The sequence below is a fragment of the Nicotiana sylvestris genome, chromosome 6 (genome assembly GCF_000393655.2).
Source record: "Nicotiana sylvestris chromosome 6, ASM39365v2, whole genome shotgun sequence".
Classification (NCBI taxonomy): Eukaryota; Viridiplantae; Streptophyta; class Magnoliopsida; order Solanales; family Solanaceae; genus Nicotiana; species Nicotiana sylvestris.
In genome coordinates, this window is record NC_091062.1 from 123973547 (window position 1) to 123992058 (window position 18512).

General features: G+C 39.3%; 1 long non-coding RNA gene across 5 annotated transcripts; it reads right to left on the reverse strand.

The window, feature by feature from the left end:
* Positions 1-4447: 4447 nt before the first annotated feature.
* Positions 4448-12468, reverse strand: LOC104232057 (uncharacterized). Of its 5 annotated transcripts, none has more exons than XR_712241.2 (4): positions 12260-12468; positions 7599-7653; positions 5762-5886; positions 4448-4706 (listed from the first exon to the last, which is right to left on the reverse strand). It is a non-coding gene; the product is annotated as an uncharacterized lncRNA (long non-coding RNA). The 5 variants fall into 5 exon arrangements; XR_011400217.1 differs by having other exon boundaries at positions 4448-5237; XR_011400219.1 differs by having other exon boundaries at positions 5149-5886.
* Between the last annotated feature and the right edge of the window lie 6044 nt (positions 12469-18512).

Here is an 18512-nt window from a genome sequence, read left to right on the forward strand (position 1 = left end):
GATCGCGTAGGGTGAGCATCCTTGGTCATTACGTTCACGTGAAGAGCTTTGCGATCGCGTAGAAGGACTTGGAGTGGCAGTGAGGTGATAGAATTGCTCTATGCGATCGCATAGAGCTGGTCGCGATCGCATTGTTGTGAGGAAATTGTCTTATGCGATAGCATAAGTGTTTCTGCGATCGCATAGGGTTAAATCTGGGCAGTATTTAAATAGCCCATCCGCAACCCTTCTTCATTTTTCCACCATTTTTGAACGGGATTGAAGCTTTTGAGGGAGATTTTTGAGGAAACCAAAGGAGAATCACTTGGAAGTAACATTTTTGATTCATAACTCGTTTATATATGATTAAAGGTCTAATTAGTGGTGAAATATTAGGGAAAAATCAGTGCAAAATGGGTCATTAGGGCTTGAGATTAAGAGACCTTAAAATGGGTATTTGAGGGGTCAATTGAACTCTGATTTCAGTGTTCTTGATATGTATAGACTCGTGAAAGTACGTGGATTCTTAAAAAGTAAGTTTTACCCGATTCCAAGACGTGGGCCCGAGGGGAGTTTTGGTCATTTTACCTAATTTCGCGTATTAGCTTAGAATTTCTTTGTAGAATCAGTTACTTGAAGTGTTATTTACATTATGTAATTGAATTGAATAGATTTGGGCCATTTGGAGTTGAGTACTCGTGGCAAGAACGTGGTTTCAGGTTAATTTTGAGCCGGTTCGAGTAAGTGGCTTGCCTCACCTTGTGTGGGGGAAACTCCCCTTAGGATTTGATATTATTGATATTTGAAATGCCTTGTACGTGAGATGACGAGTGCGTACTTGTGCTAATTGTTGAAAATCCAGTTTTCTTTAAGAAATTTTAATTGTGTTTCTTTTTCCTGTGTATACTACTTGCAATTTAAGCATGTTGTTAGCTTAGGGAAGCATGTCTAATTGACTTAATTGCTTTACTTGCTCAAACTGCCTTATTTGGATTATGTGCAACATGCTAGGCTAGAAGTACCTGTTTTACCTTAGTATAGAATTTGAATTGAATTGTGTATTCTTCGTGTTATTGATGTGTGTTTACATTGGGACTACGGGATGGTGTCCCGGTAGATCCACATGCATGTTTACTTTGGGACTACATGATGGTATCCCAGTAGATCCCCCTGCATGTTTACTTTGGGACTACGGATTTGTATTCCGGTAGATCCTCTTGCACATTTACTTTGGAACTACGGGACTGCACCCGGTAGATTCCCCCTGTACTGGATATTTACATTTGGGACTACGGATCAGATTTTCGGTAGACCCCTGCCTATTATTAGTTGGATTACGGGACTACACCCAGGAGATCCACTGGATATTTATATTTGGGGACTACAGGACAGTATCCTGGGAGATCCCCGGTTGTTATCTCTGTGTTGAGATGTACTCCTTTCCGTGATTATTTTGTCTCTGTTATAGTTGTTGTTGTTCTTTCTATTCTATGTTATCTCTTACTATTGCACTTAATTATACTGTCTTATTCTACACTATTATACCTTATATTTCATTTAATCTCAGTAGGGCCCTGACTTTCTTCGTCACTACCCGACCGAGGTTAGGCTTGGTACTTACTAAATACCGCTATGGTGTACTCATGCCCTTTCTGCGCATGTTTTTCATGTGCAGATACAGGTACTCCCACTCAGACTTATCACGCTTGAGACGAGGTGCTTGTAGAGAGTCCGAGGTATATCTGCCGCGTCCGCAGACCGAAGAGTCCCTTTCTACTCTCTCTCTTTGTATTAGCACTTCTGTACTTTCGTTTCTTTGTTAGATATTCTGGAGTTAGATATTTTTAGACATTCAAAGGCTTGTGATCATGAGATTCCGGGTTTTGGAAAATGTTATTAGCTTCGAGAGTTGTTATTGTGTATGCGGAGCGGCACTTTAAACTCTGTTTTGTTTTACTATTTTAGTTTTTAATTATTTCTTCCGCAATTGCTGTTTATATTCTGCATTTTTATGCTTACCTAGTTATAGAGACTAGGTGCCGTCACGATGGGTCACAGAGGGCAAACCGGGGTCGTGACAAGACTATTGGTGCATTTTGTTTTAAGATTGTCTTATTTTTTATTTATACTTTTTAATTGTATTTTTGCATGAAAATAACGGACCAAAGTTGGTCGGTTTTATTAAAAAATAAAATTACCGACCAAAGTTGGTCGGTTTTTTAAAATGACCGGCCGAATTTACTGACCAAAGTTGGTCGATTTTTTTAATATTAATTTTTATTTATTTTAAATGCAAAAACCGATCAAAGTTGGTCGATTTCTTAAAAAATAAATTTCGCGGGACTCAAAAATAGTTCCCCTTATTTTTGCGCTAAAGAAAATCGGCCAAAGTTGGTCGGTTTCGTAAAAAAAATTAAAAATTAAAATATTTTGAAAAACCGACCAACTTTGGTCGGTTTTTTGACTGACCAAAGTTGGTCGATTTTTCTTGGTCAATTTTTGCCGAATTTCTAATAGTTTGGTGATATAATATTAATTCGATATTTGACTCGATACACAAACATCATTTTCTACAATTTGGGTGTTGACTTTTTATAACGACCCGTCTGGTCGTTTTGCTTTCTAGAACCCCGTTTCCCAAAATAAGACATCATGTACTTGCTTTTACTGATTTATGGCTTGCGGGGATGGTTTTTCGGGATTTGGAAGAGTTTGGGTTCAAATCGGAACACTTGGTTCCTTAAGGTTGGCTTAAAAGGCTAAGTTTGACTTCGATCAACATTTCGAGTAAACGACCTCATAATTGGGATTTGAAGGATCCAACAGGTTCGTATGATGATTTCAGACTTGGACGTATGTCCGGATCGGATTTTGGATGAACCGGGAGCGTTTTGGCACCTAATAGTGAAAGTTGATTCCTTAAGAATTTTAAAGTTCTTTAAATTTGGTTTGGAGCGGGTTTTTGTGATATCGAGGTCCGAACGAAATTGCTATACCGGGAATAGTTCCATAATATCATTTAAGACTTGCACATAAAATTTGGTATCATTCCGAGTAGTATAAGTATGTTTACTTGAAGTTCATAAGTTTGATTCAATTGGTTTTAGGGTGTTATTCTTAGTTTTAATGTTGTTTTGGGTGTTCCGAGGGTTCGAGCGAGTCCGTTTTATGATTCCAAACTTGTCGGTATGTTCGGGCAATGCCCCCGGGGCCCCGAGCGTCAATCGGACGAGGCTCGAGCTAAGTTGAAAATTTGAGAAGGAGCTGAAGCTCCAGTTGTGTGATAACCACACCTGCGGTCGGCCAGACGCAGGTGCGAGCCCGTAGAAGCGGCTGAAGCATCGCAGATGCAGCCCAAGGGGAGGAGCCCAGGTTCCGCAAATGCGGCTCCTCTTCCGTAGAAACGGAACCTCAGGAGCGGTCACCCGATCGCAGATGCGGCCCCAGCTGCCCCGGCCCATTTCCGTAGAAGCGGACAATCTCCCACAGAAGCGAGATCGCAGATGCGGTCAATGCATCGCAGGTGCGGAAATCACTGAAGGCAGAGGCCTTCATTTAATACGGGAGTTTGTCATTTTTGATACATTTCACTTCATTCTTGGGCGATTTGGGAACTTCAAAAGGGGGGATTTCAACCTAGCTTTGTGAGGTAAGTAATTTCTACTTAATGTGAGTTTAATACATAGTTCATGGGTAGATTAAAGCATGTAAATTAGTATAAATTATGGGTTTAGAGTAAAACCTAGGGTTTTGATAAAAAAAATGAGATTTAACCACGAAATTTATTATAGAATGTAGTAGAAATTATATATTCTTGATCCTAAGGTTATGGGTAACAACTTTCTTCGAAAATTTTCGGAATCCGGGCCCGTGGGCTCGTGGATGAATTTTGAAAACCTTTCATTTAGAGTTGGAAAATTATTTTATTAGTTAGAATATGAACTCTTGAGCATATATAGACTAGTTCTTACCCCATTTGAATAGTTTTAGATCGTTCGGCTCCGATTTGATGGTTTGAGCGCATTCTTGAATCACTACAAGAAAATTGGCTTTTAGCGAAGGGAAATCCAGCCATTAAAAGTTCAAATCCAGTCGCTATAAGTCAATAACACCCAAATAAAATCCGGTCGTCGCCGGTCGCTAAAGGCTCCGTCGTTAAAAGTTAACGACCAGATTAGAATCCGGTCGTAATTCCTTTAACAACCAGAAAACTTCCCATTGTTGTTCCTATTTAGCGACCGGTGTTCCCTTCGCAAATTGCAAAATTTCCCTTCGCTAATGTACATGTAACTATTTGATAATCATGTTGTTAAAGAGTTTTAAAGACCACATTTCCTTTCGTTGATGTGAAATTTTAATAAATATAATTAACACCAATTTATATTTTTTCGTGTAGTTATCCAATAATAATCATTACCATATGTTTTCTCACACACATATATACATCAACCACGCATCTAAAAATATACCAAATAATTAAAATTCATACTCAACAAAATTTCATTGTTCATTTTAAAGAACCGAAGGATCACAATGTCTATAAATATACCCATTCAAATTGCATGACACTATTTTTATCAACTCCTAAAAACAGACACTAGAACTGTAGCACAATGTACAAATGACAAAATCTTTAAACCACTGCTAAAAGAACAAAAACTCTATTGTGCTTCAACTTGCTCCGCACATTATTCAAGCATAGTTTCTTCAGACTTCAAGTTCCTGGTCTGTTAAAAGAAGAAGTCATGTCACTTTAGTGAAAAAACTCATACTAGCTATTTTATTTAGAAATTAAAGGAATAATTTAATCACCAAATCAACTAAACAATTGGCGTAAATTTTGTTTGATTAAACGGATGCCGCCAATGAATAGTTTTAAGAAGTTTATCTTTTATGTTCAAGTATGATGAAATTTAGATTTCAAGCCAGAAAAGTTCTAAAATTTTAATGCAGAGAAAGATTGATAATCTGGCTACTGTTTAAATAATAAAGAAGCGCAACAAAAACTAAGTACAAAATCCCAAGATAAATAGAAAGGATCATAAATGATCAATGCTGAGAAAAATGTGGAACAACTTAGTAATCCATGTTTCCTTCAATTCAATGATACAAGATATGACTAAATTCATTTAGAAATAATCTTCATGTAGTTGATAGAAACTTACTTGCCTATTAAAGTGTTCCAGTTAGAATTCCAACTAGAACAGAACTAAAAAATCGACATCAAATTAGTATTCCAAAAATGGTTGTAAGAGAGCCTGCAATTTTAAGCGACTTCCCATCACCTTTAGTAATCTAACCTTGAAAGAAACTGAAATGCAAGGAAAGTTGCTGCAGTTCTAATAATTTTCCTATTTCAAACCTATGATATACTTCCTCTTAGAGCATAAAAACAAGGATAAATCTCAAAGAGGACAAGTAACTAAAATGAGAATACACAACTACACATATATACTTAGTTTCTATGCAGCAGCCGTTTCAATTTTATTACCAAATTAATAAAGTGTTAAACTAAGCTAAAATATAATTAACAAGAAATCACAAGTGTTAAAAAGAATGAAGAATCCAAACCTGTCAACATGCTGATGCTAAAAGTTCAAATTAAGTCTTTCTTCAATGACATAAATGGCATGAGAGAAACTAAAATTTCTTGCAACATTAAGTCAAATGATTGGGGCAACACTTCGGACTATATCTAGACCCTCTCCAAGAACAAAGAGAAATATGCAAACTTGGCAAAACTGAGCACCCAATATTTATCCAAAAAAAATAATGACTGAACCTGTCTGCATTCACATGCAGGGAGAGGATAACAGAAAGAGAGTCCAACTTCAGTAAGCCCAACTTCATAAGTGAAATATACGGCATCAACTTGCTATCCTCAGCTGATTAATTCTTCAATCATTTCTGCAGACAAGAAGAGGATACAACAGTAATCTTACATACAAAAAATAATTTGTTGGAGTAACATAGACAAATATAAACAACTAAACACATATAAGGTACTGTAAGAATCCTTAAACTTACTACCCATTATACCTAAATGTAGGTTCGTATACATAAGCAAAAAGTACTCTCCTAGGAAGATTAGATTTAAATCATGTTGTCAAAATGCTCTCCATAGTGTTCTTTTCCAATGATCCAATACAAAGTGGAGGACCAAGGATTAATATTTCATCCACCGTACTTCACAAATAGTACACTAATTAGAACTGTTGGTAGAAATTGCACGGGTCATCCTATTTGGTCGCCTCCATTTAACATATACCTATTTTTTTTAAAAGTTTTAACTTTTACCCACTTTTAAACAACTTCAGCCCTTTCTCCTCCTCCTCCTCCTCCTCCTCCTCCTCCTCCTCCTCCTCCCTCTCCCTCTCCCTCTGCCTCTTCCTCTTCCTCTTCCTCCTCCTCCTCCTCGTCCTCCTCTTCCTCTTCTTCCTCTTCTTCACTGTAAGAATCCTTAAACTTACTACCCATTATACCTAAATGTAGGTTCGTATACATAAGCAAAAAGTACTCTCCTAGGAAGATTAGATTTAAATCATGTTGTCAACATGCTCTCCATAGTGTTCTTTTTCAATGATCCAATACAAAGTGGAGGACCAAGGATTAATATTTCATCCACCGTACTTCACAAATAGTACACTAATTAGAACTGTTGGTAGAAATTGCACGGGTCATCCTATTTGGTCGCCTCCATTTAACATATACCTATTTTTTTTAAAAGTTTTAACTTTTACCCACTTTTAAACAACTTCAGCTCTTTCTCCTCCTCCTCCCTCTCCCTCTGCCTCTCTCCTCCTCCTCCTCCTCCTCCTCCTCTTCTTCTTCTTCTTCTTCTTCTTCTTCTTTCTTCTTTCTTCTGCTGCTGTCGGAGCTGCTATGAAACTTCAGTTCATGGAATGATTGTCATAAATATGTTTATCAGATTATTTAAAAATAAATTATAAATAATTATGGAAGTTAGTAGACAATGATAATTCTATTCTTTTCACGTTTGATGTTTCCAAAATTTATGATTTAGATAATGTTGGAAATCTAATTATTTATCTAGTATGTTAGAAAGTTTTTTCAAAAACTTCAGCTTATATAGTGCTGAAGTTTTTACAAATGAACTAAATAACTTTAGCATCTTCTGCTGAAATTTTTGAAAAAGTTTTATGACAAAACTAATGAATCCATGACAAAAAACTTCAGCTTTTAGTGTTGAATTTTTTACAAATGAACTAAATAACTTCAGCATCTTCTGCTGAAGTTTTTGAAAAAGTGTCACGACCCAAAAAATCCACTAAGGGTCGTGATGGCACCGGACACCACTGTCAGGCAAGCCAACAATAATTTACTAGCAATTTCTCATGTTATTTATTCTGAAATCATTTCCTTTAAACAAATAAATAATAAACTCCATTGAATGAATGAGGATGTCTTTACAAAATCTTAACTACTGAAAAATCTCGTGATCATCCCAGAACCCGGTGTCACAAGTGCATGAGCATCTACCAGTGAATGAAATAAAATATAGTGACTGTCCAGAATACAAGCGGAGAGAAATGAAAATAAAATACAATACACTGAAGGAGACTCTGCTAGTTGCGGTCGTCTCGATAAATGCAACTCACCTAAGTCCCCGTGTCAACCATGCTGCTATGCCACTAAGCCACTAGCCACACAAACCTGTGCAACAAAAATGCACAATAAGTACAGTATGAGTACGAAAACAACGTGTATCCAGTGAGTATCCCATCTTATCTCGAAGAAGTAGAGACGAGAGGTCGACTTCAACACTTACTAGTGGTCAAATAATAATATATTATTAATGCAAGTAATCATGGATTTATCAAGAACGACAGTAATTTCAAATAAGCCACGAACAGGTAAAAGTTCCTTTTTGTATTAAAAATCTCCAGATTCATAATCTATTAATTTTCAATTATCTCAATTCAGGCAGAGAAAATATCAATCTCCATAAATCTCAAGGCAAGCAATACAAGCATGCGCATATCATGCCAAGGACGTACGACCCGATCCAACAATATTTAAACTGTGCACTGCCAGAGGGGCGAATGACGTGAACCATAGATGCATCTATTTAATCTACCGAGGCGTTCGGCCCTCTCCGAAATTAATCACATATAGGCAGTCAATCAAGAAGTCATCAGGGAATAATTATCCAAGGAAAAGCCCATTCTCTTTTTACAATTTTATAAAAAAGAAGTTCAATCCTTTTAGAAATTCATTTACCAATTCGATAGGATTTAAGAAATTCATCTATCAATAAGGTTACAAATATTCCAAGTATAGCATGCTTTTGGATCCTAGACTACCCGGACTTACACATAATAGTAGCTACGCACGGACTTTCATCACCTCGTGTGTACGTAGTCCCCACAAATAGGAGCACATAACCAATTATTTCACCTATGGGGACAATTCCCTCTCACAAGGTTAGAAAAGAGACTCACCTCGCCCCGAAGATCTAACCGACATTCCACGCCCTTCCGAAGACTCGAATCGATGCTAAATGCTCCAAAACTAGCCAATAATTATGCAAATCCACTAATATATGTTCAATTACTCATTACAATCTAATTTATAACAATTCCTAACCCCGGTCGAAAAGTTGACAAAATTGTCCTCGGGACCACGTGCCCGGATTCCAAATTTTTTCGAAGATAAAGTTTACCCATAACCTCACAAACTCAAATATACCATTTACTCTTAATTTCATGCCCAAAGCTATGGTCAAAATCCAAGAATTCTAATTTTCTAGGTTTTCCCTTAAACCCCAAGTTTTCCAATAATTTCCATGTTAACATCTATACATAATCAGTGTATTTAACTCAAAATAGGTAGGATTAACTTACTTCCAAGTTGCTAGGTAGAAGCCCCTCTCAAGAAGCTCTAAAATGGCCCTAAAGTAGAGCAAAATAGGTGAAATTAACTCAACCCCGATTTTTAAACCATTCTGTCTAGCGACTTCCGCACCTTCGGACTCCTCGCCGCTTCTGCGAGTCTGCATCTGCGGAGCCCTCATCGCACCTGCGCCAATCACCGCTTCTGCGGTCCTCTGCCTCGCTTCTGCGCTTGCGCAGATGCAGCCAATACCCCGCATTTGTGGTCCTTCCCTTGGCTGCCCCTTTCCGCTTTTGCGACTCCCAGGCTGCTTCTGCGGCTCTGCACCTGTGGCCACAGCCTCGCAGGTGCGGTTACACCAGATACCAGCTACTGAAGCCCTTCTTCAAACTCCACATTTGATCTGTTAACCATCCGGAATCCACCCAAGGCCCCTGGGACCCCGTCCAATCACACCAACCACCCAAAACATATAATGGACTTGCTCGAGGCCTAAAATCATATCAAACAATGCTAAAATCATGAATCGACCTCCAATCCAAGCTTAATGAACTTTAGAATTTTAAACTTCTATATTCGATGCCAAAACATATCAAAACACGTTTGATTGATCTCAAATTTTGCACACAGGTCATATTTGACATTACGGACCTACTCGAACTTCTGGAATTGGAATCTGACCCCGATATCAAAAAGACCACTTCCGATCAAACTTCTCAAGAACCTTCAAATTTCTATCTTTAGCCAAATGACTCCATAATGACCTACGGACCTCCGAATTCACTTTCGATCACGCTCCCAACACCAGAATCACCATATGGAGCTATTCCCAGACTCGGAAACCCAAATGGACATTGATAACCCTGAAATGCACTTCAATCCAAACTTATGAGATTCTTCAAAAATGCTAACTGCCACAATAGGCGCTGAAACGTTCCCAGATCTTCCAAAACCCAGTCCGGACATACGCCCAAGTCCGAAATCATCATACGAACCTGCTGGAACCTTCGAATCTCGATTCCGAGGTTGTTTACTCAAAAATCCAACCTTAGTCAATTCTTTTAACTTAAAGCTTCCGAAATGAGAATTCTCTTTCCAAGTCAACTCCGAACTTCTCGAAATTTAATTCTGACCATGTGCACAAGTCATAATACCTGAAGTGAAGCTGCTCATGGCCTCAAATTGCTGAACGACGCGCTAGAGCTCAAAACATCTGGTCGGGTCATTACAAAAAGCTTATCCAGGACAAAAAAAACTTTAGCTTATTTAGTGCTGAAGTTTTTATAAATGAACTAAATAACTTCAGCATCTTCTGCTGATGTTTTTGAAGAAGTTAAATGACAAAACTAATGAATCTAGGACAAAAACACTTCAGCTTATTTAGTCCAATTACAAACAAAAACTTCAGCAAATAGAGGCAATTACAAACAAAAACTTCAGCAAATAGAGAACAAAACTTCAGCTACTATGTTTAAGTTTAGTAATTACAAACAAAAACTTCAGCTACTATGCTTATGTTCAGCAATTACAAACAAAAACTTCAACACACTTGGTTCAGCACACTTGCTACATCAGGCCCGTCTACTAGAATGCTGAAGTTTTGCATGATTGTCTTTGCTAATTTTGCCCCATATGCTGAAGTTACGCGAAAAAGTGGGTACGCTTGCAATTTTTTTTGTAAAGCGGGCACAAGTTAAAACGTGACCCAAAAGCAGGTATAGATACAAATCCCCCGAACTGTTGGGGCATGAGGTTTAATCTAGTGCCCCTTTGCTTCCACGGTTCATTTCAACTATGCCATAATCACAAGATATAATTTGTTTCTAATATTTCAAACCAAGAAAATTTTTATATAAATAATATATCATCTACAAATTAATATTTTCCACTTCTAGTGGGATAATTTTACCTATTGCAAAAAAAATATTGTACTTCCATAGTAGAAGCAAGGAAAACACACATCAAATGAGAAGATGTTGGATGCGTGGACAAGGAAGTGTCGATGCTAAACAGAGTTTCACACTAAGCATGGCAACAATGTAAGTCCCTTCTACTTCATGTGGCTTACAATGACCTCAAAATATTAGGTTTCCTCTGCTAAGACAGCGGCACTTGTTTTAGATGTTTTGTTCGGAAAATACATAAGCCAAACTAGAGCACAAAAATATAAACTAAGTCACCACAACAAGGAGATGACTGATCTAGGCTAACCCTGTACTACTAATAAGTAGCAAGAAAGGTCGAAGCAGCTTTTACACGAGAAGGTCGGGATCGATTTCCACAGGGAGCTAGAGATTGGAGTTGAGTAAGATTTTCAAATACCTATAGCGGATATCAGTAGAAAGTAGTCCAATTTAACTCCAAGAACACATCCCATAACTAACTCAATCACAGATATGAATAAAAAGGGTAAACAGTAAAATGATCTCTCAAGTCAAAGCCACTAAGCACCTAAACTTCCAAATTAACCAGACATTTCAACTGTAGACCTACTCAAAAGTCATAAGCACAGGTAAAATTCCCCAAAATTTTACTTATGACATCTTAACCTTTTCCACCTGAACAAAAGACAAACCACACCAAAAAAAAGCTAGTTCCTCACTATGCATTTCTCTTAAATTAGCCTTATTTCATCAAATTATAAGACTATGAAAGACAAAGTACTCTATTTTTTTATGACAGTGGTGCCGGGCCATTTTGCGTGCAGCTCGACTATTCCATCGGGTACTGTTATCTTCCACCAGTATAGGAACCGGGTAACGCTTATCAATTCTTGGAAAGATGGGAAAAAATCACATAGGTTTTTTGAGAAATTACTCCTATTTCTCAAGCTAAAACAATAATATGAACAAAATAATATAACATAACACAAAAAAATTACTAGGCATTTTATCACCATTTCCAAGAGAGACATCCAATTTAGGCTTCTGTTTCCTCCAAGCAGACGCAAATAAGTTTCCTATACAAATCAAAATTCTCATCCTTCACTATCCCAAAAGTTACCAAATACTGCAAGAAAACATCAGGCGACTTCACATTCTCAACCCCTCCTCTTTCTTTAAGAAATTAAACATTAATAATCACATTAGATAAGGTTCTGCAAAGGAATTAAATAAGAATCTATCTATATATACATCTGCATATATTCTTTTGATTATCTTTCTTTATTCAATTGTTCACAATAAAATATTTATCAGTGTGCAGGCTGAAGTAAGGATCCGTATTTTTGCAATGTTAATACTCAATAAAATCCTTTCCCAACAATTCTCAATTATCTATATTTCTTCTATTATGAATCCTAAATTGAAGAAAATACAAATTTATAGCAGTGAAAAAACCATAGGAATCAAATGAGTTGAAATCAAAGTAAAATTGAACTTCAATTAATCACATTACACACTCAGAGAGAGAGAGAGAGAGAGCGCACCAATTGGAGAGGGAGGATAGCAAGACAGTGGTAGCAGAGAGTTTGTGCCATCCATATGTTGCAATTTGGGGCATAAGATTCTTTGAATAGTAAGGCAGTGGTAGCATAGAGTTTGTCCATCCTTATGTTGCAATTTGGGGCTTAGGGTTCTTTGAATAGAGTGAAAGAAAAGACTTGAAAATTTAGTGGACAGTGTTGGCCCTTTTTTATTTTGGATATGTTCGCCAAATTCGTCATAGCCATTAACGACCGTATATATTAATATTAATGAGCCGGATATTATTCTTTTGTTATTGTATAATTAAAATGCGTCATTAACGACTGGATATATTTTTGTTCTTTAAAAGTGTACTTATAACGACCGAGTTCACGTCCCTTCGTTAAAAAGTGGTCGTTAAAAGCCAAGTTTCTTGTAGTGAATTTGGAAGTAAGCATTGGGGCAAGGTGAGTCTCCTTTCTAACCTTGTAAGAGAGAATTATCCCCATAGGAGAAATAATTGAATATGTGCCACTAATTGCGGGGGATATGTATGCACGAGGTGACGATTGTCTATACGTAGCTACTATTATGCTTAAGTCCAGGTAGTCTAGGACCCAAAAGCATGCTTTACTTGCCATACTTGTAACTTTATTATCAATTTAAATTGTGTAAATCATAGCAAACTTGGAAAATGGATTTCTAAAAAGTTAAACATTATTTTCTTGACCGTTAAATAGAAGTCGACATTACTTTGGGTAATTGCTTTCCTAATGAATTCTTGATTTACTATTTGATTTGTTTATTCCTATTTGACCGCGTCACATGTATGATTCGCAAGCGGGGTAATAGATGCATCTATGGTTCGCGTCGTTCGACCCTCCGGTAGTGCACACTTTACTATTATGTTGGATCGGGTCATACGACCTCGGCATTATTTGCGCATGCTATTTGCTTGGTACTTTCTGTGATTTGAACTGCTTTAAATGCCTTGAAATATTAATTGTTAACTGAAATGTCGGAAACTGAAATATTTTTATGAAAGAACCTGTCACTTCATGTTATTAACTGCTATTTATTCATGACATCCATGTTTAGCGTCACACTTAAATTATATTATTTTCGGCCCTAGTAAGTGTCAAGTTGACCCCTCATCACTATTTCTTCGAGTTTAGACTGGATACTTACTGGGTACATATTGTTTATGTACTCATACTACACTTTTGTACTTAATTGTACAGGATATGAAGCAGGTGCATCTAGCTACCCGTCCAGCGCACGTTCTTGATACTTGATCGAGATTTAATAGTGAGCTGCCCCTTCTGAGCCGTTAGCAGCATGCCAGAGTCTCTCTTCTGTTTATTACTGTCTATTCTGTTTCAAGCAGAAAGATAGTTATATTTTTTACATTCTACTAGTTTCCCACACACTTGTGACACTAGATCCTGGCACACACATTAGTAGACTATTATTTTTGGATTGTATTCCTATTACTACGATTCCTTTTATTCTTTACCGATTCAGTTGCCTTATAAATTCGTTAATTATCGACTTTTATAAATTTAAATTAAGTAAATGTTGGTATTGTTTAATAAAATAGAATGAGAACTCACTAGTTGATTAGTGTTAAGCGCCATCACGACCTGTAATAGAGTTTGGGTCGTGACAATATGGTATTAGAGCATTAGGTTCACGTAGGTCTCACAAGTCATGGGCAAACCTAATAGAGTCTTGCGGATTGGTACGGAGACGTCTATACTTATCTTCGAGAGGCTATAAGATGTTAGTAAACTATTCTTTATTCATCTTTTATCATGCAATTGATGGTATACTAAGTTTCCTTCTTCTATTCTCTCACAGATGGTGAGAACGCAGACGGCTGACGTTCCAAACTCGGGAGGAGCTGCTCCCCCCATTAGGCTCCTGGTCATGCAGCTGAAGTCTATCAGACTCTGGGTGCACTACCCACGGATGGGGCCTAGCCAGTTGCCACAGTGGTACCCAAGCCCAGACCAGCTACGGACGGTGATCCACATAAGTTATTGGACAGATGGACTAGGCTACACCCTCTTATCTTCGGAGGCGAGCGTTATGAGGATTCCCAGGATTTCATTGATAGGTGCAAGGACAGACTGCACAACATGAGGATAATGGAGTCTTATAGGGTTGACTTCACTACTTTCCAGCTGGAGGTTAGGGCCCGTAGATGGTGGCAGTCTTATGTTCTTGGCAGGCCAGTGGGTTCTCCTCCCATTACTTGGGGCCAGTTCACACAGCTTTTCTTGGATAGGTATATTCCACCCTTTGAGAGGGAAAAGTTGTGGTATCAGTTTGAGCATGCTCGAACGAGGGGCCAGCCTATCAGACCCCCACATTTAGCACCCCCACCACCTCCTCGAGGTGCTTTAGTGAGGCTTTATTTCAGTGCGACGCCGGAGAGTTCTTACTACCGCCAACTATTCAGTGTTCCTCCGGCGGGTATTCTGGTCATCAGGGTTCTTCTAGTGCTTATTTCAGTGTCATGCCAGAGAGTTCATACCGCCCATCAACCATTCATGGTTCCTCTAGTGGGTATTCAGGCCATCAGGGCCAGACTTCAAGGCAGCAGAATATGGTGCCGAGAGGTTGTTACAAGTGTGGATCTGCCCCAGATTTCAGGGCAAGGCCGTGTAGTAGGGCTAGTATCCCATGATTACAACATTAGTTGTCGGGCCGCCCATAGGCAGAGAACAGACTGGTAGAGGCCGTCTAAGAGATGGAGGCCAAATAGGGGGAGGTCAGCCAGCTACTGTTTAGTGAGGTGGAGGCAAGTCGGTGCTCCAGCCAGATTCTATGCTTTTCCGGCGAAGTAGATACATTGGCCTCAGATGCCATTATCACAAGTATTATTTTCGTCTGCGGTAGGGATGCTTCAGTACTATTTGATCCAGGGTCTACTAATTCATATGTTTCATCTCTGTTTGCTCATTTCCTAGATATTCCTCGTGAGTCTTTGTGTACTCATGTTCACGTGTCCACTCCTGTGGGTGATTCCGTAGTTGTGGATCAAGTTTACCGGTCCTGTGTGGTCACATTCTGTGCTTTTTGAGACTATAACACATCTCATGTTGTTTGATATGACCTACTTTAAGGTCATCCTGGGCATGGACTGGTTATCCCTATATCATGTCATCCTAGATTGCCATGCCAAGACTGTTACTTTAGCGATGCCAGAGTTTTCAAGGTTGGAGTGGATGGGTTCCTCAGTCATCTAGTTGGGTTATTTCTTTTCTGAAGGCTCGGCATATGGTCGAGAAGGGTTGTTTGGCTTATCTAGCTTATGTTCGAGACACCATCGTAGAGTTTCTGATGATTGATTCAGTTCCAGTAGTCTGGGAGTTCACCGATGTGTTTCCTTCTGACCTTCCAGTCATGCTACTGGATCGTGATGTTGATTTTTGCATTGATTTGGCTCCAGGTACCCAGCCTATATCTATCGCACCGTACCGTATGGCTTCGAAAGTATTGAAGGAGCAGCTTGAGGAGTTGTTAGCAAAGGGGTTTTTGAGACCGAGTGTGTCACCTTGGGGTGCACCAGTGTTGTTTATGAGGAAGAAGGATGGGACTATGCAGATATGCATTGATTATCGCCAGTTGAACAAGGTTACCGTCAAGAATAAGTAACCATTGCCACGCATTGATGATTTGTTCGACCAGTTGTAGGGTGCTAGGGTGTTCTCTAAGATAGACTTGACATCAGGGTATCATCAACTAAGATTCGGGACTCATATGTCCCAAAGACTACTTTCCATACTAGATATGGCCATTATGAGTTTTTGGTAATGTCCTTTGGCTTGACTAATGCCCCATCAGCGTTTATGGACTTGATGAACAGGGTGTTCATGATTTATATTAATTCCTTTGTTATTGTCTTCATTGATGACATCTTGATCTACTCACGTAGCCTGGGGAGCACGAGCAACATTTGAGAGTAGTGCTTCAGACATTGCGAGAGCAGAAGCTATATGCTAAGTTCTCCAAGTGTGAGTTTTGGCTAGAATTAGTAGCATTCTTGGGGCATGTGGTATCAGGAGAGGGTATTAATGTAGATCCCAGGAAGATTGGGGCAGTTAAGAGTTGGCCACATCTTACTTCAGTGACTGAGATCAAGAGTTTTCTAGGATTAGCAAGTTATTATCACCGATTCGTGCAGGGCTTTTCATCTATTGCAGCACCTTTGACTAGATTGACCTAGAAGGGTGCTCCTTTCCGTTGGTCCAATGATTTTGAAGCGAGCTTTCAGAAGCTCAAGACAGCCTTAACTACAATATCAGTTCTAGTGTTGCCATCCGGTTTGGGGATGTATACGGTATATTGCGACGCTTCATGCATTGGCTTGGGTTGTGTATTGATGTAGGAGGGGCGAGTTATTGCATACGTTTCATGTCAGCTGAAGATTCATGAGAAGAATTACCCTGTGTATGACCTAGAGTTAACCGCGATTGTTCATCCTCTTAAGATATGGAGGCATTATCTATATGGGGTGTCATGTGAGGTTTATACGGATCTCAATTTGAGGCAACGTAGATGGCTTGAGTTACTGAAGGATTATGACATCATCATTCTTTATCATCAGGGAATGGCTAATATGATTGTGGATGCCTTAAGCAGGAAAGAAGAGAGCATAGGTAGCTTGGCATTCATTTCAGCAGAGGAGAGGCCACTAGCTTTGGACATTCAGTCCTTGGCTAACCGACTTGTGAGGTTGGATATTTCAGAGCCCGGTCGAGTCTTGGCATGCGTTGCTGCCCAGTCTTCATTATTGAGATAGATTATGGCTCGACAGTTCGATGATCCGCATTTGGCAGTTCTGAGAGAGACGGTACTACAGGCAGTGCCTAGGAGGTTTCTATTGGCGAGAATGGTGTTCTGCGACTCTAGGGTTGTCTATGTGTTCCTAATGTCGATAGCTTGAGGGAGAGGATTCTAGAGGAGGCACACAGTTCACAATATTTTATTCATCCAGGTGCTACGAAGATGTATGGTGACCTGAGGCAGCATTATTGATGGCGACGGATGAAGAAAGACATAGTTGAATATGTAGTTAGGTGCTTGAATTGCTAGCAGGTTACGTATGAGCATTAGAGGCCAGGTGGCCTACTTCAGCAGATGTCTATACCTGAGCGGAAATGGGAGTGCATTACTATGAACTTTGTAGTTGGGTTGACACGGACCTTGCGGAAGTTTGATGTAGTTTGGGTCATTGTCGATAGGTTGACCAAATCGGCACACTTCATTCCGGTTTTGACTACCTATACTTCAGAGAGGTTGGATCAAATTTATATTCGGGAGATAGTTAGGTTGCATGGTGTTCCTGTTTCCATCATATCATATAGAGGCCCTCAGTTCACTTCCATTTCTGGTGAGTCGTACAGAGTGAGTTGGGGACCCGTTTAGAGTTCAGCACAACATTTCACCTGCAGACCGACGGGAAATCGAAGCGGACAGTTCAGATTCTGGAAGACATGCTTAGAGCATGTGTGATTGACTTTGGAGGATAGTGGGACCAGTTCTTGCCTTTGGCCGAGTTTGCTTACAACAGCAGTTATCAGTCCAGCATCGATTTGGCTCCATTTGAGGCTTTATATGGTCGGCAATGTCGATCTCCTATCGGGTGGTTTAAGCCTGGTCAGGCTAAGTTATATCGTACAAATTTAGTGAAAAATACCTTGAAAAAGGTAAAGTTGATCCAAAAGCGACTTTGCACAACATAGTCTAGACAGAAGTGTTACGCGGATCAGAAGCCGCTCGATGTATCATTCATGGTCGGCGAGAAGGTTCTCTTGAAAGTCTCACCGATGAAGGGTATTATGAGATTCGGAAAGAAGGGCAATTTGAGGCCAGGTTTATAGGTCCATTTGAGGTGTTAAGACGAGTTAGGGAGGTTGCTTATGAGCTTGCTTTACCCCCAGCTTATCGGGAGTTTCATCCATTTTTTCGCGTGTCTATACTCTAGAGGTACCACACCGACCTGTCGCATGTGTTAGACTTCAGCACTATTCAGCTAGATGAGAGCTTGGGTTAAGAAGAGGAGCCAATTACTATTGTTGATAGACAAGATCGCCAGTTGAGATCCAAGAGGATTTTCGCGGTAAATGTTTAGTTGAGGGGCCAACCAATCAAAAAGGCGACTTGGGAGTCCGAAGAGGACATGCGAAGCAGATATCCACGCTTATTTAGTACTTCAGGTATGAATCTAAACCCGTTCAAGGATGAAAGTTTGTTTAAGAGGTGGAG